This window comes from Procambarus clarkii, chromosome 25 (assembly GCF_040958095.1).
Source record: "Procambarus clarkii isolate CNS0578487 chromosome 25, FALCON_Pclarkii_2.0, whole genome shotgun sequence".
In the NCBI taxonomy this organism is placed as follows: Eukaryota; Metazoa; Arthropoda; class Malacostraca; order Decapoda; family Cambaridae; genus Procambarus; species Procambarus clarkii.
In genome coordinates this window covers 16,649,857-16,677,466 of record NC_091174.1, presented here as the reverse complement: position 1 = coordinate 16,677,466, position 27,610 = coordinate 16,649,857, and the positions used below count along the sequence as shown (strand labels likewise).

Sequence of the window (27,610 nt, the reverse complement as noted above, 5' to 3'; positions counted from 1 at the left end):
GTGGTGGTGAGGCTGTTGTGGTGGAGGTGAGGCTGTGGTGGTGGTGGTGAGGCTATGGTGGTGAGGCTGTGGTGGTGGTGGTCGTGAGGCTGTGGTGGTGGTGGTGAGGCTCTGGTGGTGGTGGTGAGGCTGTGGTGGTGGTGGTGAGGCTGTGGTGGTGGTCGTGGTGAGGCTGTGGTGGTGGTGGTGAGGCTCTGGTGGTGGTGGTGAGACTGTGGTGGTGGTGGTGAGGCTGTGGTGGTGGTGGGGAGGCTGTGGTGGTGGTGGTGAGGCTCTGGTGGTGGTGGTGGTGGTGAGGCTGTGGTGGTGGTGGTGGTGGTGAGGCTCTGGTGGTGGTGGTGAGGCTGTGGTGGTGGTCGTGGTGAGGCTGTGGTGGTGGTGGTGAGGCTGTAGTGGTGGTGGTGAGGCTCTGGTGGTGGTGGTGAGGCTGTGGTGGTGGTGGTGAGGCTGTGGTGGTGAGGCTGTGGTGGTGGTGGTGAGGCTGCGGTGGTGGTGGTCGTGAGGCTGTGGTGGTGGTGGTGAGGCTCTGGTGGTGGTGGTGGTGAGGCTGTGGTGGTGAGGCTCTGGTGGTGGTGGTGGTGGTGAGGCTGTGGTGGTGGTGGTGGTGAGGCTCTGGTGGTGGTGGTGGTGAGGCTCTGGTGGTGGTGGTGGTGAGGCTGTGGTGGTGGTGGTGAGGCTCTGGTGGTGGTGGTGGTGGTGAGGCTGTGGTGGTGGTGAGGCTCTGGTGGTGGTGGTGTGGCTGTGGTGGTGGTGGTGGTGAGGCTGTGGTGGTGGTGGTGTGGCTGTGGTGGTGGTCGTGAGGCTGTGGTGGTGGTGGTGAGGCTGTGGTGGTGGTGGTGGTGAGGCTGTGGTGGTGGTGAGGCTGTGGTGGTGGTGGTGTAGCTGTGGTGGTGGTGGTGAGGCTGTGGTGGTGGTGGTGTGGCTCTGGTGGTGGTGGTGGTGGTGAGGCTGTGGTGGTGGTGAGGCTGTGGTGGTGGTGGTGTGGCTGTGGTGGTGGTGGTGAGGCTGTGGTGGTGGTGGTGAGGCTCTGGTAGTGGTGGTGGTGGTGGTGAGGCTGTGGTGGTGGTGGTGAGGCTCTGGTGGTGGTGGTGGTGGTGATGAGGCTGTGGTGGTGGTGGTGAGGCTCTGGTGGTGGTGGTGAGGCTGTGGTGGTGGTGAGGCTGTGGTGGTGGTGGTGTGGCTGTGGTGGTGGTGGTGAGGCTGTGGTGGTGGTGGTGAGGCTCTGGTGGTGGTGGTGAGGCTGTGGTGGTGGTGGTGAGGCTCTGGTGGTGGTGGTGGTGGTGAGGCTGTGGTGGTGGTGGTGAGGCTCTGGTGGTGGTGGTGGTGGTGGTGGTGAGGCTGTGGTGGTGGTGGTGAGGCTCTGGTGGTGGTGGTGAGGCTGTGGTGGTGGTGGTGGTGAGGCTGTGGTGGCGGTGGTGAGGCTCTGGTGGTGGTGGTGGTGGTGAGGCTGTGGTGGTGGTGAGGCTGTGGTGGTGGTGGTGTGGCTGTGGTGGTGGTGGTGAGGCTGTGGTGGTGGTGGTGTGGCTGTGGTGGTGGTCGTGAGGCTGTGGTGGTGGTGGTGAGGCTGTGGTGGTGGTGGTGGTGAGGCTGTGGTGGTGGTGGTGGTGAGGGTGTGGTGGTGGTGGTGAGGCTGTGGTGGTGGTGGTGGTGAGGCTATGGTGATGGTGAGGCTGTAGTGGTGGTGATGAGGCTGTGGTGGTGGTGGTGAGGCTGTGGTGGTGGTGAGGCTGTGGTGGTGGTGGTGAGGCTGTGGTGGTGGTGGTGAGGCTGTGGTGGTGAGGCTGTGGTGGTGGTAAGGCTCTGGTGGGGGTGAGGCTGTGGTGGTGGTGATGAGGCTGTGGTGGTGGTGGTGAGGCTGTGGTGGTGGTGGTGAGGCTGTGGTGGTGGTGGTGAGGCTGTGGTGGTGAGGCTGTGGTGATGGTGGTGAGGCTGTGGTGGTGGTGGTGAGGCTGTGGTGGTGGTGAGGCTGTGGTGGTGGTGGTGGTGAGGCTGTGGTGGTGGTGATGGTGAGGCTTTGGTGGTGGTGAGGCTGTGGTGGTGGTGAGGCTCTGGTGGTGGTGGTGAGGCTGTGGTGGTGGTGGTGAGGCTGTGGTGGTAGTGGTGAAGCTGTGGTGGTGGTGGTGAGGCTGTGGTGGTGGTGGTGAGGCTGTGGTGGTGGTGGTGAGGCTGTGGTGGTGGTGGTGAGGCTGTGGTGGTGGTGGTGAGGCTGTGGTGGTGAGGCTGTGGTGGTGGTGAGGCTGTGGTGGTGGTGGTGAGGCTGTGGTGGTGGTGGTGAGGCTGTGGTGGTGGTGGTGAGGCTGTGGTGATGGTGGTGAGGCTGTGGTGGTGGTGGTGGTGAGGCTGTGGTGGTGGTGATGGTGAGGCTGTGGTGGTGGTGGTGAGGCTGTGGTGGTGGTGGTGGTGAGGCTGTGGTGGTGGTGAGGCTGTGGTGGTGGTGGTGAGGCTGTGGTGGTGGTGGTGAGGCTGTGGTGGTGGTGAGGCTGTGGTGGTGGTGAGGCTGTGGTGGTGGTGGTGGTGGTGAGGCTGTGGTGGTGGTGGTGAGGCTGTGGTGGTGGTGGTGGTGGTGGTGAGGCTATGGTGGTGGTTGTGGTGAGGCTGTGGTGGTGGTGGTGGTGAGGCTATGGTGGTGGTGGTGAGGCTGTGGTGGTGGTGGTGGTGAGGCTGTGGTGGTGGTGGTGAGGCTGTGGTGGTGGTGGTGAGGCTGTGGTGGTGGTGAGGCTGTGGTGGTGGTGGTGGTGAGGCTGTGGTGGGGCTCCAAAGGATACCTGATCAACCAGGCTGTGACTCATACGTCAGGCTGCGAGCAGCCGCGTCCAACAGCCTGGTTGATCAGTCCGGCAACCTGGAGGCCTGGTCGACGACCGGGCCGCGGGGACGCTAAGCCCCGGAAGCACCTCAAGGTAACCTCAAGGTGGTGAGGCTGTGGTGGTGGTGGTGGTGGTGAGGCTGTGGTGGTGGTGATTGTGAGGCTGTGGTGGTAGTGAGGCTGTGGTGGTGGTGAGGCTGTGGTGGTGGTGGTGAGGCTGTGGTGGTGGTGGTGAGGCTGTGGTGGTGGTGGTGAGGCTGTGGTGGTGGTGGTGAGGCTGTGGTGGAGGTGGTGAGGCTGTGGTGGTGGTGGTGAGGCTGTGGTGGTGGTGGTGGTGGTGGTGGTGAGGCTGTGGTGGTGGTGGTGGTGAGGTTGTGGTGGTGGTGGTGGTGAGGCTGTGGTGGTGAGGCTCTGGTGGTGGTGGTGGTGAGACTGTGGTGGTGGTGAGGCTGTGGTGGTGGTGGCGAGGCTGTGGTGGTGGTGGTGAGGCTGTGGTGGTGAGGCTGTGGTGGTGGTGGTGGTGGTGGTGATGGTGAGGCTGTGAAATGCTGTGGTGGTGGTGGTGGTGGTGAGGCTGTGGTGGTGGTGAGGCTGTGGTGGTGGTGAGGCTGTGGTGGTGGTGAGGCTGTGGTGGTGGTGGTGAGGCTGTGGTGGTGGTGAGGCTCTGGTGGTGGTAGTGAGGCTGTGGTGGTGGTGGTGAGGCTCTGGTGGTGGTGGTGGTGGTGGTGAGACTGTGGTGGAGGTGGTGAGGCTGTGGTGGTGGTGGCGAGGCTGTGGTGGTGGTGGTGGTGGTGAGGTTGTGGTGGTGAGGCAGTGGTGGTGAGGCTGTGGTGGTGAGGCTGTGGTGGTGGTGGTGGTGGTGAGGCTGTGGTGGTGGTGGTGGTGGTGAGGCTGTGGTGATGGCGGTGGTGAGGCTCTGGTGGTGGTGGTGAGGCTCTGGTGGTGGTGGTGAGGCTGTGGTGGTGGTGAGGCTCTGGTGGTGGTGAGGCTGGGGTGGTGGTGGTGGTGGTGAGGCTGTGGTGGTGGTGATGGTGGTGGTGAGGCTGTGGTGGTGAGGCTGTGGTGGTGGTGGTGAGGCTGTGTTGGTGGTGGTGAGGCTGTGTTGGTGGTGGTGAGGCTGTGGTGGTGGTGGTGAGGCTGTGTTGGTGGTGGTGAGGCTGTGGTGGTGGTGGTGGTGAGGCTGTGGTGGTGGTGAGGCTGTGGTGGTGATGAGGCTGTGGTGGTGGTGGTGAGGCAGTGGTGGTGGTGGTGAGGCTGTGGTGGTGGTGGTAAGACTGTGGTGGTGGTGGTGAGGCTGTGGTGGTGGTGAGGCTGTGGTGGTGGTGAGGCTGTGGTGGTGGTGAGGCTGTGGTGGTGGTGAGGCTGTGGTGGTGGTGAGGGTGTGGTGGTGAGGCTGTGGTGGTGGTGACGCTGTGGTAGTGGTGGTGAGGCTCTGGTGGTGGTGAGGCTCTGGTGGTGGTGAGGCTCTGGTGGTGGTGAGGCTGTGGTGGTGGTGGTGAGGCTGTGGTGGTGGTGGTGAGGCTGTGGTGGTGGTGGTGAAGCTGTGGTGGTGGTGGTGAGGCTCTGGTGGTTGTGAGGCTGTGGCGGTGGCGTCGAGGCTGTGGGGGTGGCGGCGAGGCTGTGGTGGTGGCGTCGAGGCTGTGGTGGTGGTGGTGGTGAGGCTGTGGTGGTGGCGTCGAGGCTGTGGTGGTGGCGGCGAGGCTGTGGTGGTGGCGTCGAGGCTGTGGTGGTGGCGGCGAGGCTGTGGTGGTGGCGTCGAGGCTGTGGGGGTGGCGGCGAGGCTGTGGTGGTGGCGTCGAGGCTGTGGTGGTGGTGATGGTGAGGCTGTGGTGGTGGTGATGGTGAGGCTGTGGTGGTGGCGTCGAGGCTGTGGTGGTGGTGGCGTCGAGGCTGTGGTGGTGGTGGTGGTGAGGCTGTGGTGGTGGTGGCGAGGCTGTGGTGGTGACGTCGAGGCTGTGGTGGTGGTGGCGTGGCTGTGGTCGTGACGTCGAGGCTGTGGTGGTGGCGTCGAGGCTGTGGTGGTGGTGCCGAGGCTCTGGCAGGGCCGAGGCTCTGGTCGTACCGGAGGGAGAAGTCTCAAGATCATATATATCTTCCCCCTTCCCTCCTAAATCCGGCCCAAACTAATTTGAACCACTAGTGACGGTCAAGAAATAAAGACGGATGTTGAGTGGATGATGTAAATACAGTAATAAAGGCGGGCGGCTGCCATTGTAGACGCCTAGAGGAGATTAACATTACTGATGTTGATATTTTAGCTACGTCAACCTGCAAGCAGAGTTGGTGAACTTGCTACTTTCCGACTAAATTTGTCCCTTTTCTTGCTATTTAGTACTTTTGGTACTAAGCGTTGTGATTATTGTGGTGCTTTGTATAATATTCTTATTTTGATGAAAAAATAGATATAAAATATAAAATATTCGTATGCAACAACAAAAATTAACGATTTTATTAATTTTCCCAATTAAGTGTCATTGTTGAAGTGCAAGAAGTACTGGTCCTCTGACACTGTACTGGTATGGACCGCGTCCTCTGACACTGTACTGGTATGGACCGCGTCCTCTGACACTGTACTGGTATGGACCGCGTCCTCTGACACTGTACTGGTATGGACCGCGTCCTCTGACACTGTACTGGTATGGACCGCGTCCTCTGACACTGTACTGGTATGGACCGCGTCCTGCCACACTGTACTGGTATGGACCGCGTCCTCTGACACTGTACTGGTATGGACCGCGTCCTCTGACACTGTACTGGTATGGACCGCGTCCTGCCACACTGTACTGGTATGGACCGCGTCCTCTGACACTGTACTGGTATGGACCGCGTCCTCTGACACTGTACTGGTATGGACCGCGTCCTCTGACACTGTACTGGTATGGACCGCGTCCTCTGACACTGTACTGGTATGGACCGCGTCCTCTGACACTGTACTGGTATGGACCGCGTCCTGCCACACTGTACTGGTATGGACCGCGTCCTCTGACACTGTACTGGTATGGACCGCGTCCTCTGACACTGTACTGGTATGGACCGCGTCCTGCCACACTGTACTGGTATGGACCGCGTCCTCTGACACTGTACTGGTATGGACCGCGTCCTCTGACACTGTACTGGTATGGACCGCGTCCTGCCACACTGTACTGGTATGGACCGCGTCCTCTGACACTGTACTGGTATGGACCGCGTCCTGCGACACTGTACCGGTATGGACCGCGTCCTGCGACACTGTACCGGTATGCACCGCATCCTGCGACACTGTACCGATATGGACCGTGTCCTGCCACAATGTACTGGTATGGACCGCGTCCTGTGACACTGTACCAGTATGGACCGCGTCCTCTGACACTGTACCGGTATGGACCGTGTCCTGCCACAATGTACTGGTATGGACCGCGTCCTGCCACACTGTACTGGTATGGACCGCGTCCTGCCACACTGTACCGGTATGGACCGCGTCCTGCCACACTGTACCGGTATGAACCGCGTCCTGTGACACTGTACCAGTATGGACCGCGTCCTACGACACTGTACTGGTATGGACCGCGTCCTGCCACACTGTACCGGTATGGACCGCGTCCTGTGACACTGTACTGATATGGACCGCGTCCTGTGACACTGTACCGGTATGGACCGCGTCCTACGACACTGTACTGGTATGGACCGCGTCCTGCCACACTGTACCGGTATGGATCGCGTCCTACGACACTGTACCGGTATGGACCGCGTCCTGTGACACTGTACCGGTATGGACCGCGTCCTGTGACACTGTACCGGAATGGATCGCGTCCTGTGACACTGTACTGGTATGGACCGCGTCCTGTGACACTGTACCGGTATGGACCGCGTCCTGCCACAATGTACTGGTATGGACCGCGTCCTGCCACACTGTACTGGTATGGACCGCGTCCTGCCACACTGTACCGGTATGGACCGCGTCCTGCCACACTGTACCGGTATGGACCGCGTCCTGCCACACTGTACCGGTATGGACCGCGTCCTACGACACTGTACCAGTATGGACCGCGTCCTGCCACACTGTACCGGTATGGATCGCGTCCTACGACACTGTACCGGTATGGACCGCGTCCTGTGACACTGTACCGGTATGGACCGCGTCCTGTGACACTGTACCGGCATGGACCCTGTCCTGCCACAATGTACTGGTATGGACTGCGTCCTGCCACACTGTACTGGTATGGACCGCGTCCTGCCACACTGTACCGGTATGGACCGCGTCCTGCCACACTGTACCGGTATGGACCGCGTCCTGCCACACTGTACCAGTATGGACCGCGTCCTGCCACACTGTACCGGTATGGACCGCGTCCTGCCACACTGTACCAGTATGGACCGCGTCCTGTGACACTGTACCAGTATGGACCGCGTCCTGCCACACTGTACCGGTATGGACCGCGTCCTGCCACACTGTACCGGTATGGACCGCGTCCAGTGACACTGTACCGGTATGGACCGCGTCCTGTGACACTGTACCGGTATGGACCGCGTCCTGTGACACTGTACTGGTATGGACCGCGTCCTGTGACACTGTACCGGTATGGACCGCGTCCTGCCACAATGTACTGGTATGGACCGCGTCCTGTGACACTGTACTGGTATGGATCGCGTCCTGTGACACTGTACTGGTATGGACCGCGTCCTGTGACACTGTACTGGTATGGACCGCGTCCTGCCAAACTGTACCGGTATGGACCGCGTCCTGTGTCACTGTACCAGTATGGACCGTGTCCTGCCACAATGTACTGGTATGGACCGCGTCCTGCCACACTGTACCGGTATGAACCGCGTCCTACGACACTGTACCGGTATGGACCGCGTCCTGCCACACTGTACCAGTATGGACCGCGTCCTGCCACACTGTACCGGTATGGACCGCGTCCTGCCACACTGTACCGGTATGGACCGTGTCCTGCCACATTGTACCGGTATAGACCGCGTCCTGCCACACTGTACCGGTATGGACCGCGTCCTGCCACACTGTACCGGTATGGACCGCGTCCTGCCACACTGTACCGGTATGGATCGCGTCCAGTCCTCACCAGACACTTCTGTCCACGTGTTATGACCGCGGTAATGTTGTGGAAAATATCCGCTACTCTGTAAGTGATTAATTATCTCTAAATTTCTTTAGAGATTAATCTCATAATCATGTATTTAGATTAATTAATCTAATCTAAATTTCTTAAGAGAAGTAAATGCCCTCTTCATAAATAAATAAATAAATAAAATCATAAGATTATAACCAAAGTTAGTGTGGGAGCAGAAGTAATTTATAATTTATATTCTAAAATTGATACTCTATATAATTTTACTCCTCTGAATGATCAACAACAAATTCCCCAGTCCTTCCTCAAGACAGACCCAAAGTCCATTCCATGCACCCGCCAAATCCCCTGTTTATGAATGAAAAACGGTTTACACACGACTCACAACTGATGAGGTCCGAACACTTCCGGAACAAGTGCTTCGCTAATCTTTTGTTTGAACCACAACGCTGTAAATGCTTCACCCACGTACTACAAATGAAACAGCCCGTCCTCCAAACAAAGATCCAAAAGTGATTCCATGCACCCGTCAAACCCCCTGTTTATGAATGAAATGCGGTTTACACACGACTCACAACTGCTGACGTTCGAACATATCCGGAACAAGTGCTTCACTGACGAATTTTGTTCGAATCGCAACGCTATAAATGCTTCACCCACGTACTACAAATACAAATAATCGTGAACAGAACCTTAACACCTAACCTGTACCTATATATGCACAAGTAACTTATGCCTGTATAGCACCACCTAACCTATACCTATATCTGCACAATATGCTGATATAATATAATATTAATTTATATTTGAGAAAATTCCTGTTTTGAATGAACAGCTTGTTCAAATTTATGAATGCGTCTGTGGGGTCGACCGCTGGATATAATGGACTTGAGTCGAGGACGGGTTGGAGGGCAGTCACGCTGCTACGCCCTGACCAGTGACGAGCGGCCGTTGTTCAGAGGTGGTTGTTCTTTGTGAGGTGGTTGTTTTGTGCTATTTCAAACCCCATCATAAGTGAGTCAGAAGCTAAGTCAAAACTATGATAGTGATTCGGGCGGATCGATGCCCGCTCCTTAGAAGAAAAACAAAATTAGCGTAAAGGGAGTGTGAAGACGAAGTGTCAAACAAAATATTGCGTGATGAGCGATGTTGCAAGTGGGTCGTTAAAGGTAAGAGAGACCAGGATAAAGCATTTTTGTAATTACTGTGAATGTGTAACACAAGGAAATGATACTTATGTTGAAAGACACTCTAGAACTGTAAAAAATCACATTAAAAATACGTTAGTTCATCAAACTCCAAAACTGACCAACTTGTTTATAAATATAATTCGTATTTATACGTTAAATTGTAAATGTAGTACTTTTTAAATAATAATTTTTTTAACATTCGTTAATACTTTCGGCAACCCAGCTAGCATGCAAACGCAAACACCTGCACGAACACAAACACGGTCCATCACACACCAACACAAACCAAAACACAAATATATTGCAACACACAAATGCCAAATTCTCATAGGAAGAATAGCGCAATACAGTATTGCCACCTAAGCTCACTGATATTAATTCTTCTCAGCGATCGTGTCCATATCACCGTCTGTTTGTGATTGTTGGACTGAGCTGCAGGAGGGCAGGTGGGGCTGGGCCGCCACAGAGGCCGGTGGGGCTGGGCCGCCACAGAGGCCGGTGGGGCTGGGCCGCCACAGAGGCCGGTGGGGCTGGGCCGCCACAGAGGCCGGTGGGGCTGGGCCGCCACAGAGGCCGGTGGGGCTGGGCCGCCACAGAGGCCGGTGGGGCTGGGCCGCCACAGAGGCCGGTGGGGCTGGGCCGCCACAGAGGCCGGTGGGGCTGGGCCGCCACAGAGGCCGGTGGGGCTGGGCCGCCACAGAGGCCGGTGGGGCTGGGCCGCCACAGAGGCCGGTGGGGCTGGGCCGCCACAGAGGCAGGTGGGGCTGGGCCGCCACAGAGGCAGGTGGGGCTGGGAGACAGAGGAGCACTGTGCACTGTCATGGTTTTTCTCACCTAGTTGTGCTTGCAGGGGTTGAGCTTTGGCTCTTTGGTCCCGCTTCTCAACTGTAAATCAACTGGTGCACAGGATCCGCAGCCTACAGGTTCCTCTTTAATATCTACACATGAAACTGTGTATGGAGTCTGCCTCCTCTACATCACTGCTTAATGCATTCCACATGTCAACTACTATGACTAAAAAACTTCTTTCTAATGTCTATATGGCTCATTTGGGCACTCAAATGAGAGCCCAAATGAGCACGCCCAAATTTCCACCTGCGACTCCTACTGCGTGTGCCCGTTGTGTTAAATAATGTCTTTATCTACCCCATCAATTCCCCCTCCCCGTTCCGCTCGTTGATGCCGTGAGGTGGGCTTAGTCGACGGCTGCCGGAGTGTGATGCTCCTTGGGACAGTCTTGTCTTTTTGTAGCTTTGCGCTCCTGCTGCTGTCCTCTCAAATTTTGCTGAACAACTTTTCCTTTTCCTTCTGTTTCGTTTTTCTCCCCCCTCTTCTCCTATCTGCTTGTCGTTTCCTGTCGACCTTTTACGTGTTTTGGTTATTCCTTTGGACTTCTTCTATTTTGATGCCTGGGTGCTTGAGGAGGCATACTCTTGCACCCGTAGAACTGTAGTACCCAACGTCGAGAGCGAGGGGAACCTTTTATTGTCAATCCCCCTTTCGTCACTGAACCCGATCTCGAAGGACTGACGGTTCTTAAGGTGGCGTTTGTGGGGCGTACACTCACGATGCACCCCAAGGAGGCCTCGCATGATTGGCGATACCTTCTTGTTGGGTGTCCTGCCTCTAATTGTGGCTCCATGGTAGGGTGTGGGGACACTTCGTGAATGAATGTTTACGGTTCGTACCTATGTTGTGTTCTGTTCCTCTTTTACCTTCTCAGACTCGTGGGGTGGGCGACCAAGCCCCCGAGTTGGTCCGTGTTGGAAGACCGGGCTCTGTAACCTCCACTGCATTGGGCCCCGACCTTGCTCCTTCTTTGGCCTCTCTGACTACTCCCCTCGGCTCCCCTCCCTCCTCTGTGGTTGGGTCGAGCCCCAAGCCCCCAGTGGTGACTACCTCGTCCCCTGGCACGGCTCCATCTCTAGTTGTAACTACTGCGCCTTTTAACCCCTATCTCTCTGGGGGTTCTCAACGCCGTCCTCGACACGGCCACACTCGCTCGATTCCGTCAAGTTCTGATACCTATCAAGCTTTCTTTTTAGTCCCGCTTCGTGGGCCAAATACTTTGATCTCCTCCCTCATGATTCTGCGCCTTCTGACGATTTCTCCCTCCATCGACATCTTGTTCATTCCGTGGATGCCTCTGTTACCTTCGACCCTACTCGTCTCGGTACACGTGTCATTGCTGCTCCTTCTCAGGATGCTGCTTCCCGCTTGGCTGCCTTATCCTGCCTTGGCGAGACCCCCAAAGAACGCTCAGTTGAATCCCAGTGTTGCCACTATTCTCCTCCTCCCCCCCCCCCCCCCATGTTGCGACCTGTGTTCGGAATCTGCAGGACTGCCACGATGATATTCGGCATGTCCTCGATGCCCAAGGCCATTCTGTCCTCCGGGTTGACACGTTTACTCGTCCCCCTCGTGGTCGTCGCCGTCAACCCCTTCGGGTTGTGAAGATTTCCTTTGATGGTAGGACCCTTCCACCCTCTGTCATTCTTGCTGGTGCCAGGTGCTCCGTCCAAGAGTACATTCCTTCTCCTAGGCTCTGTAACAAGTGCTGGAGGTTTGGGCATGGAGCCCTCAGCTGCTCTGGGACTGTCTCTATCTGTCCTTTGTGTGGGGGCGAAGGTCACTCTTAAGTTCCTTCTTCCCAGGTTCGCTGCGTCAACTGCGGTGAGGCCCATCCTATCTTCTCCTATTAATTTTCGGTTGCAAAGATAAGGAGATAACATCTAAATCAGAAAGAATTGCTAAAGAAACAAAAGTAGTAGATAAAATTGTTAGGCAAGTGGAAGGTCTTACAACCAAAGAGAATGTCTGCGACTACAGGAGAATTAGCAGGTACAAAAAAAGGAAAGATTGACCCTTGAAGATCACCCTGAACGGTCCTAAACAAATGGGAGAAGTACTAAGGATTGTTAGGAAATTACAAAGTGATGAGGAAGGAAAATTCTGGTCATTAAAATGGGATCTTTCAAAAGAAGACAGAGATGCTGAAACTGAACCTTCGAGGCAAAACAAAATGAGAGCAGGAATGAAGAAAAAATCAATTCTTTTTTCTACAAGGTGATAGGGGTAGGCAAGCCAATAAAATGGTACAAAAGGGCAAACCGACAAAATCACTAGAGAAAGGGGGAAGTGAAAAATAAGGAGAGGGGGAACATGTTCCGTAAAATTGTATACACCAACATAAATTGAGATATCAAAGGTACTGGATCTTTGAATACTGCATACTGGACATCAAAGATACTGGAGTTAGTGAAGTAATATAGCTGCAGACGCCAGACATTGTTGCACTCACAGAGACGAAACTTGAAGATGATATTTTAAATGGGGTCATATTCCCAAGGGGCTACTCGGTTTGGAGATGGGACAGAAAAATTAGGAAAGGCAGTGGCATTGCTGTGCTGGTGAAAGAACATCTAAAGGTAAGCAAAATAATGATTGTAAATCCATGAGAAGTTGACATAATAGCACTAGAGATCTACAATCTGGATGATAAACATTTAATGTATTTAATGCTATATGCATTTAACCATAAATGCATAGTTCACCGCCATGCAATACATGGACAAAGGAGGAGCTGGACAATAAACGAGAGACTCTTATAACTAAATGGGTAGAACACCTGGAGAAAAACTGTATAATAACAGACAGTATGGCTTTAGATCTGGAAAGGCCTTTGTAACAAATTTACTCAGTTTCTATGATCAAGCCACAGAGATTTTATAGGAAAGAGATGGTTGGGTTGAATGTATCTATCTAGACCTAAAAAAAGACTTTTGACAGTTCCACATAAGAGGTTGTTCTGGAAACTGGAACATATTGGAGGAGTGGCAAGTAGGCTTCTAACATGAATTAAAAATTTTCTGACAGAAAAATGAGGGCAGTAGTCAGGCAAGGTATCTGTGACTGGAGAAATGTCATGAGTGGAGTACCATAGGGTACTGTGGTACTCCACTCGTCTACATAAATGTTCTACCAGATGGAATGCAGAATTACATGAACATATTTGCTGATGATTCTAAAATAATAGGGAAGATCGCCGGGAGCCGGTCGGCCGAGCGGACAGCATGCGGGACTTGTGATCCTGTGGTCCTGGGTTCGATCCCAGGCGCCGGCTAGAAACAATGGGCAGAGTTTCTTTCACCCTATGCCCCTGTTACCTAGCAGTAAAATAGGTACCTGGGTGTTAGTCAGCTGTCACGGGCTGCTTCCTGGGGGTGGAGGCCTGGTCGAGGACCGGGCCGCGGGGACACTAAAAAAGCCCCGAAATCATCTCAAGATAACCTCAAGAAGATGCGTGTATCCATTACAAGCTTGAGGCAGCCATCCTCGCCTTGAAGCACCAGGAGCGTTTATCTTTTCCTGAGGCGAGGTGCCAGGTTCACCGGCTCCTGCCTTATGCTAACATCTCTTGTGCTCGCGTGTTGCGCTCTTCCTCTCCTCGTCCTTCCCACCTTCCTCAGACTCACAACCGTTTCCGGGCCTTGGACCCTGATACGCCCACTGCCCCCTCCTCTGTTCCTTTGAGTTCTGTACCGAAGGGTCCCGAAGTGTCCCCCTCCTGGTCCTCTGTCTGAGGTTCCCCTTCTTTCTACCCGGTCTGTCATGTCTCCTGTGTCTTCTTCCTCGTCTCCCTCCGATCCTCCTTCCCATCCTTCTCCTCCGGCTATTGACTCTCCCCGCCGCCTGTCAGTGTGGGCTGATGTCCATCGCTCTCCTAATGGCCGTCGTGTGTGCTCTCGTTCAGCTTCTGTTGAGACGCTGGAATCCGTTGCCCGGTACGTAGTTGCTGGGACACCGGTCTCTTTAAGTCAGAAGCATAAGCCTGGCTCCTCTCCTTCCACCTCCCTGGCGGGTAAGAAGGCTTCGCTCTCTTCCTCGGCCCCCTACTACTGACTATTGCTCCTTCCCCTCCCGTTTCAGTGGTTGTGCCCCCTGTTCCTGCTATGGAGGTTTCTTTAGCCCCCGATTCCCCCTCGGTTGCTGCCCTTGCTGAGGTGCACTCCCCCTCTTTCTACTCCCCCTCTTCCTGCTGCTGTCCTTGACTGCTCCTCTCCGTTGTCTCCTTCTCCTCCTCCGGACCACGCCCGCCCACCTCTGGTCTGTTCTCCCACTTCCTTCCCTCCATCTTTGCTCAGTTTACCCATGCCCCCTAACCCTGACTTTGCTGACCCTGATCTTCTTTAACATGCTGTGTTGCTCTTTTGCCTTTGTTTCTTCCTTGTTCTCTGTTGTTGTCCTTTCTCTTCTCGTCGATGTCTATTCTTCAATGGACCCTTCGAGGTTATTACGCCAATTTCCTCGAACTCCAACTTCTGATTTCACGGTTTTCGCCCTTTTGTGTCTGTCTCCAGGAGCCGATGCTTGGTGCACGTCCTGGTCGCTTTCGTGGCTATTCCTTTCTCCCCCCCCCCCCTCAGCTGTTACTGGGGCTCCTAACTCTTCTGCTCTCTTGATTCGCTCTGATGTTCCCTTTGTCCCCTTACTTTTTCCTTCGCCTCTTCATTGTTCTGCTGCTCGTATCTTTGTGGGGAAATGGTACACTGTTTGTTCCATTTATCTCCCCCCGAGTGTCCCGCTTTCTCTTCCTGATCTGAAACACTTACTGGACTCCTTGCCGGAGCCTGTGCTCATGCTGGGAGAGTTCAATTGTCGTCATTCCCTTTGGGGTGATGTTCCGACGAACACCCGGGGTCGTCTTCTTGAGCCGTTAATCCTCTCGTCTTCCCTGTCTCTTCTGAATTCTGGTGAGCCCATGCATTTGGACTGTCGGACTCGCACCCTTTCCTGTCTTGATCTTTCTCTTTGCTCTTCTTCTCTTTACTTAGATTTCACGTGGCAGGTTCTTGATGACCTCCATGGCAGTGACTATTTCCCTATCCTTGTTATCTTTTTCTCTTTTCGTCCTCCCCTCTCCTTCCCTAGGTGGCAGTTTGCGAAAGTGGACTGGGACCTCTTTACCCTCAGCACTGCTCTCTCTGACCTCTCCCTTCTACCTCTCCCTTGCTCTCTCCTCCTTTTTCATGACACTGTCTTTGACGCTGCCCTCTGCTCTATTCCTCGCTCTTCCTCTCGGGGTCCACGGAAGTGCGTTCCCTGGTGGAATGCAGACTGTGCTCGGGCTGTCCGCTGTAAGCGTGCAGCCTGGAAGAGACACCGCCGTCGGCAGATGACCAATTCTTTTCATTTCATTCGGAAGGCGAGTGTGGTGGCCTGTAGGGCCATCCGTATGGCTAAACGTGAATGTTGGGCATCTTATGTCTCCACCATTATGTCCGAAACTCCTCTGCCACAGATTTGGAAGCGTGTCCACAAGATAGCAAGTTCGTTCCCGAAGTTTCACTGGTCCTTCACCTCCGTGGTACTCTTGTGGCGGACCCGTTGCAGGTCGCTACCGAACTGGGTTCCCACTTTTCTTCTGTTAGCTCTGGTCTTAATCTTCCCCAATCTTTCCTTCTTACCTTTCCATTCATTTGCTTAAATGAATGGAAAGGATTTTTAAGACAAATTGAAATACACTCAATAGCAAAGAAAAAATCAATTCGACCGTTTAAAAAAGTAATGCATTGTGCCAGGGGGGACAGGCTGCCAGTGTGTATATATAAATATATATTTAATTCCTGAAACAACTGCAACGGCATCAATCCCAATCGTGGTCACTGTACAGGCTATCAGTTGACAGTACAGTGACAAACAAGCATGCGAGAACAACCGTCGAGGAACGGTATATCTCAGATGGTGTGTTGTATTTAAGACAGTAATCTAACGAGCGCACCGCCTCCTCCCGTCGCTGGGTCGTAGCTTGGAGCCATTGGTTTGCCCGAAAGGCAAGGAGCTAGATTCACGAAGCAGTTACGCAAGCACTTACGAACGTGTACATCTTTCCTCAATCTCTGACGGCTTTGGTTACATTTATTAAACAGTTTACAAGCATAAAAACTAACCATTCAACTGTTGTTATTGTTATAAACAGCCTCCTGGTGCTTCGGAGCTCATTAACTGTTTAATAATTGTAAACAAAGCCGCCAAAGATTGAGAAAAGATGTACAGGTTCGTAAGTGCTTGCGAAAGTGCTTTCGTGAATCTGGCCCAAGGTTGCCAAGAAAGGCAAGGTTGCCAAGAAAGGCAAGGCAAGGTTGCCCGAAACGCTATGCGTGCTAGTGGCTTTACAAGAATGTAAAATCAACTTGATTTCTATGTTCTCTGTTAACCCCCATTGTACCTTCTTGTATATAAATAAATAAATACATAAATAAATTGCGTGGTTGTGCACTCTGGAGCTAAAGACACATGGAGCGCTCTCACCTAATTTAATATGCAGTGCTAAAGGTTTTTGGAGAGCATCGAAACCCGGGAGCTATTAACTTGTGTTTAAGTAGTAAAAAGAAGAATATAGTATTTATTTACTGATATATATACAAGAAGGTACATTGGGATTGTGAGGAGACATGGCATAGTAATTACATTCTTGTAATGCCACTAATACGCGCAGCGTTTCGGGCATGCGCGGTAGAAAAGGTTCTTGGAAAGCCACCGTTATTAATAGAGCTAGGTTTATTCAATAAACTTAATAATACACGAGAGGGTGGCTTTAAGTTACGTTAATCAAGAGCGTCAGTTGCAAAGGCCATGCAAAAGCACTGACTCACAGCAGGAATCATGCCCACGGTGCTAGTATGCTGAGCCTCCGCGCTCGTGCTTGGGCACCAAGTGAACTGTGAAGACTTTGATATCAACTGCACATGACACTTGCAGTAACAAGCGTGCAGTAACTACTAAGTTCACAATCTACTGGAGTGAACAATATGGAAGAAGATGCAGAATAGAACCAGTGAAGAGCAGAGGTGCCATAGGCACAATCAGAGAACACTGTATAAACATCAGAGGTCCGCGATTGTTCAACGTCCTCCCAGCGAGTATAAGAAATATTGCCGGAACAACCGTGGACATCTTCAAGAGGAAACTAGATAGTTTTCTTCAAGGAGTGCCGGACCAACCAGTCAGTGGTGGGTAGTTGGGTCTGCGGGCCGCTGCAAGCAACAGCCTGGTGGACAAGCTCTCTCAAGTCAAGCCTGGCCTCGGGCCGGGCTTGGGAAGTAGAACAACTCCCAGAACCCCATCAAGTAGGTAAGGGACATTAATCGGAGTTCTAACTATACACTTACATAGTAATCACAAACATGAAATACACATAAACAATAACACAAGTCTCAAGGACAAGAATAATCACTGAAGTAAAATGCACTTCACTAAGACATAATAACAATGAAATAGTTCAAAGTCACTGACACAATATTAATTCACAGAAAAACGAGTCACTGACACTCAATATTCGCTGAAATTAATGGTCACTGAGACTTAATTCCAGTGAAATAACACAGGTCACTGAGACGCTAATTGTGTGTGTGTGAGTGAGATTAGGGTAATCCTCTTACTCCTGAACATCACCTTGCAGGCTGACGGTTCATCACATGTAGGTCACCTCAGTCTGACTACTACATTTGCTCCGGGCGGACCAGGAAATATTACTTAGTCGGTCGGGCGATCACCGAGCTTAACACACGGCAACGCTGACGAGAAAAGAGAGATGGTGTACTTACAATGATGACCGGCCTTCACTCATTCATCTCATCTCATTCACTCAATCTAGGGCGATGACCTTCCGGAATTCGGTGACGATACCGTGAGACGTGTCGGACTCTAGGAATGTGTGGGGTGGTGGCCGCCTCGTTCGCTTTCACCTCAGGCGCTTAAACGACATGTGACACCACGTGCAAGGATACAAGTAAGAGGAGCAGGGTGGTAGCTACGAGGATCATGGTGGGGGACGATCATAAGAGGCGGCTTGGAGCACGAAGCTGAACGATGCGGTGCTCATTTGACACAGTGCTCACATGGGCTCATAGACACGCCGCTCAAGGGTCGGTTTACTCACAAACACTATGTTGGGCAGCAAGTCTAGATTAACACAATCTTCCCATGAGATGAGCAGCAATGATCTATACAAGCCATGACGTCACTTAGACGACCTTAAACCCTTCACTCTTTGATGAATATTCCGATGTCAACTGATCAAGCTCTTGACACTCGGTCCGTTACGTCTGGAGCGATCACGTGGTACATCTAATAACATTTTTCCCTACATCTGTATTTCACAAACAACTTCGAGTCAAGAAAATTGCCTGTAACAGAATTCTGAGGGAGAACGGGAGTAAACTTGATTGCAATGTGTAGAGAGACTTAACAAGAGTTCCTGAAGCGATCACAACTGATTAGCCATAATCAGTAGAGAGTACACAGTGAACTCTGCATTCAGAATGAACCTCTTAGTACAACGCAGCTTCGACTAGCATTGTTTTTTTCGTTAGCGGTCTTACTCATGCCTAAACCAATAGCAAACGAGCAGAGGTACCCAAGCCAATGGCAATCCCTCATTCAAGTCGACTAAACCGGAACGACATCACGGAGAAATATAGTGGGCAGATAGCGCTCTCAATCACTTGACTGAGTGAGATGACCATTTTTATTGGGCTCATCCAAAAACTACCCGTTGAATCCTCTGCCATTCCAAGCCTGAATAATAATAACTTCTGCTGGTGACTTGTGTAAATGACGTATAATCTTCCCATGCTCATGGATTGGGTCTTGGCTTGGACTGGACGGTAGAGCGACGGTCTGGCTACCTGCAGGTCAAGGAACTACCCTAGACACGCAACAAGGCAGACCTAGGCCATAGAGCCGTGCACCTTGACATGGTCGCTACTCAGCCCGTCGTCCTCAGCTTTCCCAACGTCAAGAAATTGGCGTACTAAAGTGCCCTTATCCTAGCTTTCCAGAGGACCCAAAACAGAAAACAAGACGGTGTGTCAATTTCGCGAGCCGCTTCCATATTCTAGTACGCCAATTTTTGGCCTTGGGTAAAGTATACGTCAAAATGCGACGCGCTATTAGGAGGACGGGTTGTACAACTTGAGATTCCATGCTGGTCACCTCCCCACGTGCACTCACTTTGCACTCTTAAGACACGTGAAATTGATTGATAAAGATTGATAAAGATTAAGCCACCCAAGAGGTGGCACGGGCATGAATAGCCCGTAAGTGGTACAATTTTTTTTTCTCAGTATTTTGAGGTTGCATTTAACCATCAAGCTGTTATCGTGGGGGAGGATACTGCTTCACAGTCTTTATGAGGGTGTCCAGCTGCTGGACACCTTTGTTGACCAGGAGAGTGGCTGTGTTGATGGCTTCAGGGTGGCCACAGCATGATTCAGGAACTCTTAAAGCTCTTCTAAGGTCATTGGTTGCTTCACATTACAGAAGATAGTGAAGTAATGGCTTTTCACGTGAAATTCCATCCTCTCACAATATATATGTTAGACACTACACTACACACAAGTGTAGTGTAGTGGTTTTGTTCATACATATTAGGTTTATATCGAGGTCCTCCTCTACCCCTTCCCCCATCCTCCAAGATCTAACTACTGGCCCTCCCCTAGGATGCCACCCCACAACAAGCTGACTAACTCCTGGGTACATATTTACTGCTAGGCGAACAGATGCATTAGGTGACAGGAAACGTGCCCAAACTCTTTCTGTCCCGCCTTGGATTCGAAGCCGAACAGCCGACTCTACGACTGAGACCCTTAAATTATTAGTATTTCATTGTTTAGAGAACACGAGGAAAGCATCAGGGGCCAGGATGGGGGACTGACTTAACTATCGTTGCCTATGTCTGTGCCTGTCTGATCCTATGTACAGGGACACGTGGATTGTTCATCTCACCCTCCAGTGTCTCACCCCTCCAGACTCCCTCTCACACCCCTCCAGACGCCCTCTCACCCCCCCTTCCAGACTCCCTCTCACCCCCCCCTCCAGACTCCATCTCTCACCCCACCCCCTCCAGACCCCCTCTCACCCCCCCCTCCAGACCCCCTCCAGACCCCCTCTCACCCCCCCCCCTCCAGACCCCCTCTCACACACCCCCCCCCTCCAGACTCCCTCTCACCCCACCCCCTCCAGACTCCCCCCTCTCACCCTCTCCAGATTCCCCCTCCAGACTCCCTCTCACCCCCCACTCCGGATTCTCCCTCTCACCCCCCCCTCCAGACCAGACTCTCCCTCTCACCCCCCTTCCCCTCCAGACTCTCCTTCTCACCCCCCCCTCCAGACTCTCCCTCTCACCCCCCCCCTCCAGACTCTCCCTCTCACGCCCCCCACCTCCAGACTCTCCCTCTCACCCCCCACTCCGGATTCTCCCTCTCACCCCCCCCCTCCAGACTCTCCCTCTCACGCCCCCCCTCCAGACTCTCCCTCTCACTCCCCCCCTCCAGACTCTCCCTCTCACTCCCCCCCCTCCAGACTCTCCCTCTCACTTCCCCCCCTCCCAGACTCTCCCTCTCACTCCCCCCCCTCCAGACTCTCCCTCTCACTCCCCCCCTCCAGACTCTCCCTCTCACTCCCCCCCTCCAGACTCTCCCTCTCACACCCCCTTCCCTCCAGACTCCCTCTCACACACCCCTTCCCTCCAGACTCCCTCTCACACCCCCTTCCCTCCAGACTCCCTCTCACACCCCCTTCCCTCCAGACTCCCTCTCACACCCCCTTCCCTCCAGACTCCCTCTCACACCCCCTTCCCTCCAGACTCCCTCTCACACCCCCTTCCCTCCAGACTCCCTCTCACACCCCCTTCCTCCAGACTCCCTCTCACACCCCTTCCCTCCAGACTCCCTCTCACACCCCCTTCCCTCCAGACTCCCTCTCACACCCCCTTCCCTCCAGACTCCCTCTCACACCCCCTTCCCTCCAGACTCCCTCTCACACCCCCTTCCCTCCAGACTCCCTCTCACACCCCCTTCCCTCCAGACTCCCTCTCACACCCCCTTCCCATCCAGACTCCCTCTCACACCCCTTCCCTCCAGACTCCCTCTCACACCCCCTTCCCTCCAGACTCCCTCTCACACCCCCTTCCCTCCAGACTCCCTCTCACACCCCCTTCCCTCCAGACTCCCTCTCACACCCCCTTCCCTCCAGACTCCCTCTCACACCCCCTTCCCTCCAGACTCCCTCTCACACCCCCTTCCCTCAGATTCCCTCTCACCCCCCCTCCAGATTCCCTCTCACCCCCCCTCCAGATTCCCTCTCACCCCCCCCCCCTCCAGACTCCCTCTCACTTCCCCCCCCTCCAGACTCCCTCTCACCCCCCCCTCCAGACTCCCTCTCACCCCCCCCCTCCAGACTCCCTCTCACACCCCCCCTCCAGACTCCAATCACCCCCTCCAGACTCCCTCTCCCCCCCCATCCAGCCTCCCTCTCACCCCTCCTCCAGCCTCCCTCTCACCTCTTTGGTAAATTGTCCCAAATGAGACTAGGATTTCAAACGAAAAATAAATTTGGTTTCATGGACTGTCAAAATTGTATTTAAATTTTTTTGACGAAAACTTGTTGGTGCAAGCAAATTACACAATTAAAATTTGGTTTAATTTAGCGTTTAATCCTTTTTGTCATGCATATGCCAACATAATACCTCCCACCACGTGCTCGCCAACATATACCTCTCACCACGTGCTCGCCAACATATACCTCTCACCACGTGCTCGCCAACATATACCTCTCACCACGTGCTCGCCAACATATACCTCTCACCAAGAGCTCGCCAACATATACCTCTCACCAAGTGCTCGCCAACATATACCTCTCACCAAGTGCTCGCCAACATATACCTCCTCACCAAGAGCTCGCCAACATATACCTTCTCACCAAGAGCTCGCCAACATATATCTCTCACCAAGAGCTCGCCAACATATACCTCTCACCAAGTGCTCGCCAACATATACCTCCCACCAAGTGCTCGCCAACACATACCTCCCACCAAGTGCTCGCCAACACATACCTCCCACCAAGTGCTCGCCAACACATACCTCCCACCAAGTGCTCGCCAACACTACCTCCCACCAAGTGCTCGCCAACACATACCTCCCACCAAGTGCTCGCCAACATATACCTCCCACATACTTTCGCCAAAGTGACGTGGAAGGCTGAGCCAAGCACTGCACCCAAGCCGGTCCATTCAGGTCATTCTGTCATGCACTTGATAAGCAAATGGAGCCCCTATTGTCCCGGCAATATTATGATGCTCGCTGAAGGGCAACACTCGCCTGCCTCCCTCTTATCTTAGGGAAGTACCGGAGCCCGGGGGAAGAAAGTGACATGCAAAGAAGGAAAGTGACATGTAAGAGAGGAAAGTGACGTGCGAGGAAGGAGAACTAAATGCGTAGGAGGAAAGTGACAACGAAGAAAGAAAGTGACACGCAGTTAAGGAGAGTTACAAATGGCGGAAGTGTCATATTGTAGTGACACTAGGAGAGGAAAATGATGATGGGGAAGACTGTGATTGGAGAGGGAAGTGACGCTGGGGAAGAAAGTGATCTTTTGGGATGAAAATGACATAGAGTGTGAGAGAATTGAGAGTTTTTGTTCTGGAAGTAAATTGACGGGTCCCCGGTGGGGTGGGGGGGGGGGGAGTGACGGTCCCCGGTGGGGTGGGGGGGGGGAGTGACGGTCCCCGGTGGGGTGGGGGGGAGTGACGGGCCTCCGGTGGGTAGCGGGGAGTGACGGTCCCGGTGGGGTGGGGGGAGAGTGACGGTCCCCGGTGGGGTGGGGGGGGAGTGACGGTCCCCGGTGGGGTGGGGGAGAGTGACGGTCCCCGGTGGGGTGGGGGGGGGGAGGAGTGACGGTCCCGGTGGGTGGGGGGGGAGTGACGGTCCCCGGTAGGGTGGGGGGGAGTGACGGTCCCCGGTGGGGTGGGGGGGGAGTGACGGTCCCCGGTGGGGTGGGGGGAGTGACGGTCCCCGGTGGGGTGGGGGGGGGAGTGACGGTTCCCGGTGGGGTGGGGGGGGGAGTGACGGTCCCCGGTGGGGGTGGGGGGGGAGTGACGGTCCCGGTGGGGGGGGAGTGACGGTCCCCGGTGGGGTGGGGGGGGATTGTGACGGTCCCCGGTAGGGTGGGGGGGGGAGTGACGGTCCCCGGTGGGGTGGGGGGGGAGTGACGGTCCCACGGTGGGGTGGGGGGGGGGAGTGACGGTCCCCGGTAGGGTGGGGGGGGAGTGACGGTCCCCGGTGGGGTGGGGGGGGAGTGACGGTCCCCGGTGGGGGTGGGGGGGAGTGACGGTCCCCGGTGGGGTGGGGGGGAGTGACGGTCCCCGGTGGGGTGGGGGGGGAGTGAACGGTCCCCCAGTGGGGTGGGGGGGGGAGTGGACGGTCCCCGGTGGGGGTGGGGGGAGTGACGGTCACCCCGGTGGGGTGGGAGTGACGGTTCCCGGTGGGGTGGGGGGGGGGGAGTGACGGTCCCCGGTGGGGTGGGGGGGGGAGTGACGGTCCCCGGTAGGGGTGGGGGGGGAGTGACGGTCCCCGGTTGGGGTGGGGGGAGAGTTGACCGGTTCCCGGTGGGGTAAGGGGAGAGTGACGGTCCCCGGTGGGGTGGGGGGGGGTAGTGACGGTCCCCGGTGGGGTGGGGGGGGGGGAGTGACGGTCCCCGGTGGGGTGGGGGGGGGGGAGTGAGCGGTCCCCGGTGGGGTGGGGGGGAGTGACGGTCCCCGGTGGGGTGGGGGGGGGGAGAGTGACGGTCCCCGGTGGGGTGGGGGGGGAGTGACGGTCCCCGGTGGGGTGGGGGGGGAGAGTGACGGTCCCCGGTGGGTGGGGGGGGAGTGACGGTCCCCGGTGGGGTGGGGGGGGGAGTGACGGTCCCCGGTGGGGTGGGGTGGGGGGGGAGTGACGGTCCCCGGTGGGGTGGGGGGGGGGAGTGACGGTCCCCGGTGGGGTGGGGGGGGGGAGTGACGGTCCCGGTGGGGTGGGGGGAGAGTGACGGTCCCCGGTGGGGTGGGGGGAGAGTGACGGTCCCGGTGGGGTGGGGGGGGAGAGTTGACGGTCCCCGGTGGGGTTGGGGGGAGAGAGTGACGGTCCCCGGTGGGGTGGGGGGGAGAGTGACGGTCCCCGGTGGGTGTGGGGGGGGGGAGTGGACGGTCCCCGGTGGGGTGGGGGGGGAGTGACGGGCCCCAGGTACAAACCTGTACTCTGATCCACCACACAAGGCTGTTCTGTTTCCTTGCTCACCCTTTTCCAGGCAATGTTGTTCCTGTGGTCCGTAATCTCCTGTGACCGTCCTCATTACCTTACACTCGCAGGAGTTAAATATGAGCAGCCACCAAGTAAACGTTTCCTGCAGGTTGTTCAAGTCATTCTCAGGTCATCCTATACTAACTCTTCCCAGAGCTTCGTATCACCTCCAAAACATCAACACGAAGGAATATATTTCTAAATTTAGGTAATTGATCTAAGAAGGGACGAACATGGTTACGAGAACCAGGCCTCGTGGGACACTACACATTGGGCCTTCTTTGCGACTTCTTTGTTTCTTTAGTATGTATTGTAGCACGCCATTTTGTAATCGTATTCACGAATTTTGTTAGATTCGTTCCCTAAACTCATGTTGGTAATTTGTTACAAACTGTGTTCATTTCAGTAATACATGTATACCCATCAGGGACATGGTATACATCTCCGTGACAGTGGTCTGTTCCCTCTTTCTTATAGACTGTATACTATTGGGCATCTTTCAACTGTCCTGAAGAGAATTTCTGCAGTACCAAAAATATATATTATACTTCACTACCTTTGATGCTTTCAGATTCTCAGCTTTGTGTGTGTATTTATTAAATTGTATTTACTATTTGTGCCTGCAGGAACGAGCTGTTAGCTCTTGGACTCCGCCTTTCTAAACTTTGAATTTTTAATGTACTGACTTGCGACCTATTTTTTTCCCCCTCTATCGTGTCTACGCCATATTTTTCTCTCAAACACATCCCCCAGGATGCAGCCCGTAGCAGCTGTCTGATTCCCAGGTGCCTATTTGCTGTTAGCTGAACAGGATACATCAGGTGATGGTAACTCTACCCATTTGTTTGTGTTTTGACCGGAAATCGAACTCGGGCGCCTTAAGATTACGGCCCCAGAGCGTTGTCCGCTCAGCTACGAGGACGTGTGTGTGTGTGTGTGTGTGTAGCTGTAACTTATCTGGCTCAATTCTTCCTCACCATCCGATTCCTTGCCACGTGTGCCTTTAAAATTATGGACAACCTTTATTGTATTTATTACCTGTTCTAAAGCTAAATAGAGAGTTGCTTAGCTCTCTAAGACTCTTGCTTGTCCTGAGAGTCCTCACCTCTCTTCTCCTTCCCCTTGTACATCGAACTCTTTTTCTTGTTTTCATTATAATTATCTCTTAATGTGTTATTTGTCCTTTTGTTTTTATCTCCGGTCACGTCATGTTTAGTTCTCTCAGATGAGCTGTATCTTATTTCTGCTTCCATTGTCTTTGCAAGACTGAATATTTTATTTGTATTTTTAATTTATTTCTATATACAAGAAGGTACATTGTGTGTATGAGAGTACATAGCTTTGCTGTTTTTTACATTCTTGTAAAGCCACTAACACACGTAGCGTTTCGGACAGAGTCTAATATTCTATATTAGATTATTCTAAATATTTTTTATTTATAATATTCTAAATTTTACAGAAAACACAAAATGTTCTATATATTTTGTGTTTCAGGTGTTGCCTTTTAGCTGGCCTTACGTGAGTTGTACTTTCACGTTCTGTGTAGTGTTCTTAAGGCAGTTTTGTACATGCAGTTGACCTGATGCTATTTATGTGCGCCACTGGTGGCAAACATATCATATTATCTCCCTTCTGGCTTTAACGTGTCACCTGGTATCTGCCTAGTACGTTTCTACTCGTCTCTTCATTTATCTGGAGAGAATTCTACAAGTCATTTGCGTGATCGCTCTAGTAACTTGTATTGGTCACACGAGAGAGAGTCCTGAGATAAAGCGTGTTTTCCAGTGTGAATGTGACGCCTTCTACCCCCTACAGTGAATGATTTCTTGTGCTGTGTGTTACGTGTTCTCTCACAAACGTCAATAATTTCCTGGTTCGTAACTCTACACAGTCTATGTAGCTGGTATATTAGCCATCTACACGGAACAGCATCAAAGGTTTTTAGGCATTCTACAAAAAGATGTAGTTTCTCATTCTCCTCTGCCTTGGGCAGGTTTCCTGCATTTGGCCTCTTGTTGCCTGGGGTGAGGGGAGGGGGGGGGGGGATAGCGCCCAAGCTATAGGACAGTGGAAAGCCCTTCGATCCACCCCAAGTGCAGTGATAACCGTATGAAGCGATATCTCCTCTGCCTTGTCTTATTGTCATCAATAAAGCACTGAACTCCTGTACACTCGTTAGACGTTCCACTAGCAATATTCAGATTAGTTTTTTGTAACATTTTGCAGGTTTATTGATAACACCGGTCTGGAATGTTGTGCCTCCCGTGTACTCGCCTATTTGTGCTTGCGGGGGTTGAGCTCTGGCTCTTTGGTCCCGCCTCTCAACTGTCAATCAACTGGTGTACAGGTTCCTGAGCCTATTGGACTCTATCATGTCTACACTTGAAACTTTGTATGGAGTCAGCCTCCACCACATCACTGCCTAATGCAATCCATTTGTCAACCACTCTGACACTAAAAAAAAAGCTCTTAACTCTTAAAAGCTCTGTGTGCTCTTTGTAGTGTGTGCCACATCACCTGAGCTCTGTCTCTGCTGTTGGCCAACTTGCCTCTCGGAAGTTATGCATCATAGGTTCAATGCTGGACGTATTCTATTAACCCATGCCTCTAATTTTTTAGCATCTGAGGCCTTATTTTCATCAAGATCTTCTAGAGGTTTCACCAAGGCTTCTGCTGTTCCCATATTATATGTTTGTCTCTCAATTTGAGGTTATTTCTTCACTTAACGCTATGAACGGTTTAGGCTCTGTCGCGGAATTTTTTCCCCATGGAAACATTTCTGTTCCTAGTAGATTTGAATTTTTTTAATGTTTGCCCTTTTAGTTTTATCTTTTCTCTTGATCAATCTGATATTTTTCTCCTTTTATAGTTATTGTTTTTTTACTTTAAATACACCTTTATTTCCATTATTTCTTTGTTTCTCTTTTTTATTGTAATATAAATATTCCTTATCTTGTTGAATGTTTATATTTTCCCTTCTGCCTTCTACATTTTCCCCACTCCTACTTTACATTATCTATTAAGCAATAGGTGATATTTTCCTCTCTCTCTCTCTTCTCTCTCTCTCTCTCTCTCTCTCTCTTCTCTCTCTCTCTCTCTCTCTCTCTCTCATAATATATATATATATATATATATATATATATATATATATATATATATATATATATATATATATATATAACTGAAAACTCACACCCCAGAAGTGACTCGAACCCATACTCCCAGAAGCAACGCAACTGGTATGTACAAGACGCCTTAATCCACTTGACCATCACGACCGGACATAATGAGGTGATAGCCGAGGCTATTTGAACCACCCCACCGCCGGCACTCGGATAGTAATCTTGGGCATAGCATTTTACCAAATCACCTCATTCTTTGGGGCACACGTGAGGAACACAAATGCGAACAAGCCTGAATGGTCCCCAGGAC

At 53.1% G+C, this 27,610-nt stretch overlaps 1 long non-coding RNA gene across 2 annotated transcripts in view; it reads left to right on the top strand.

The window, feature by feature from the left end:
* The first annotated feature begins 8,780 nt into the window (after window positions 1-8,780).
* LOC138368646 (uncharacterized) overlaps window positions 8,781-27,610 on the top strand; it is a 248,760-nt gene continuing 229,930 nt past the window's right edge. For both annotated transcript variants that reach the window (XR_011229630.1, XR_011229631.1), the window contains exon 1: window positions 8,781-9,041. This is a non-coding gene — a long non-coding RNA (uncharacterized lncRNA). The remainder of the gene's footprint in view (window positions 9,042-27,610) is intronic.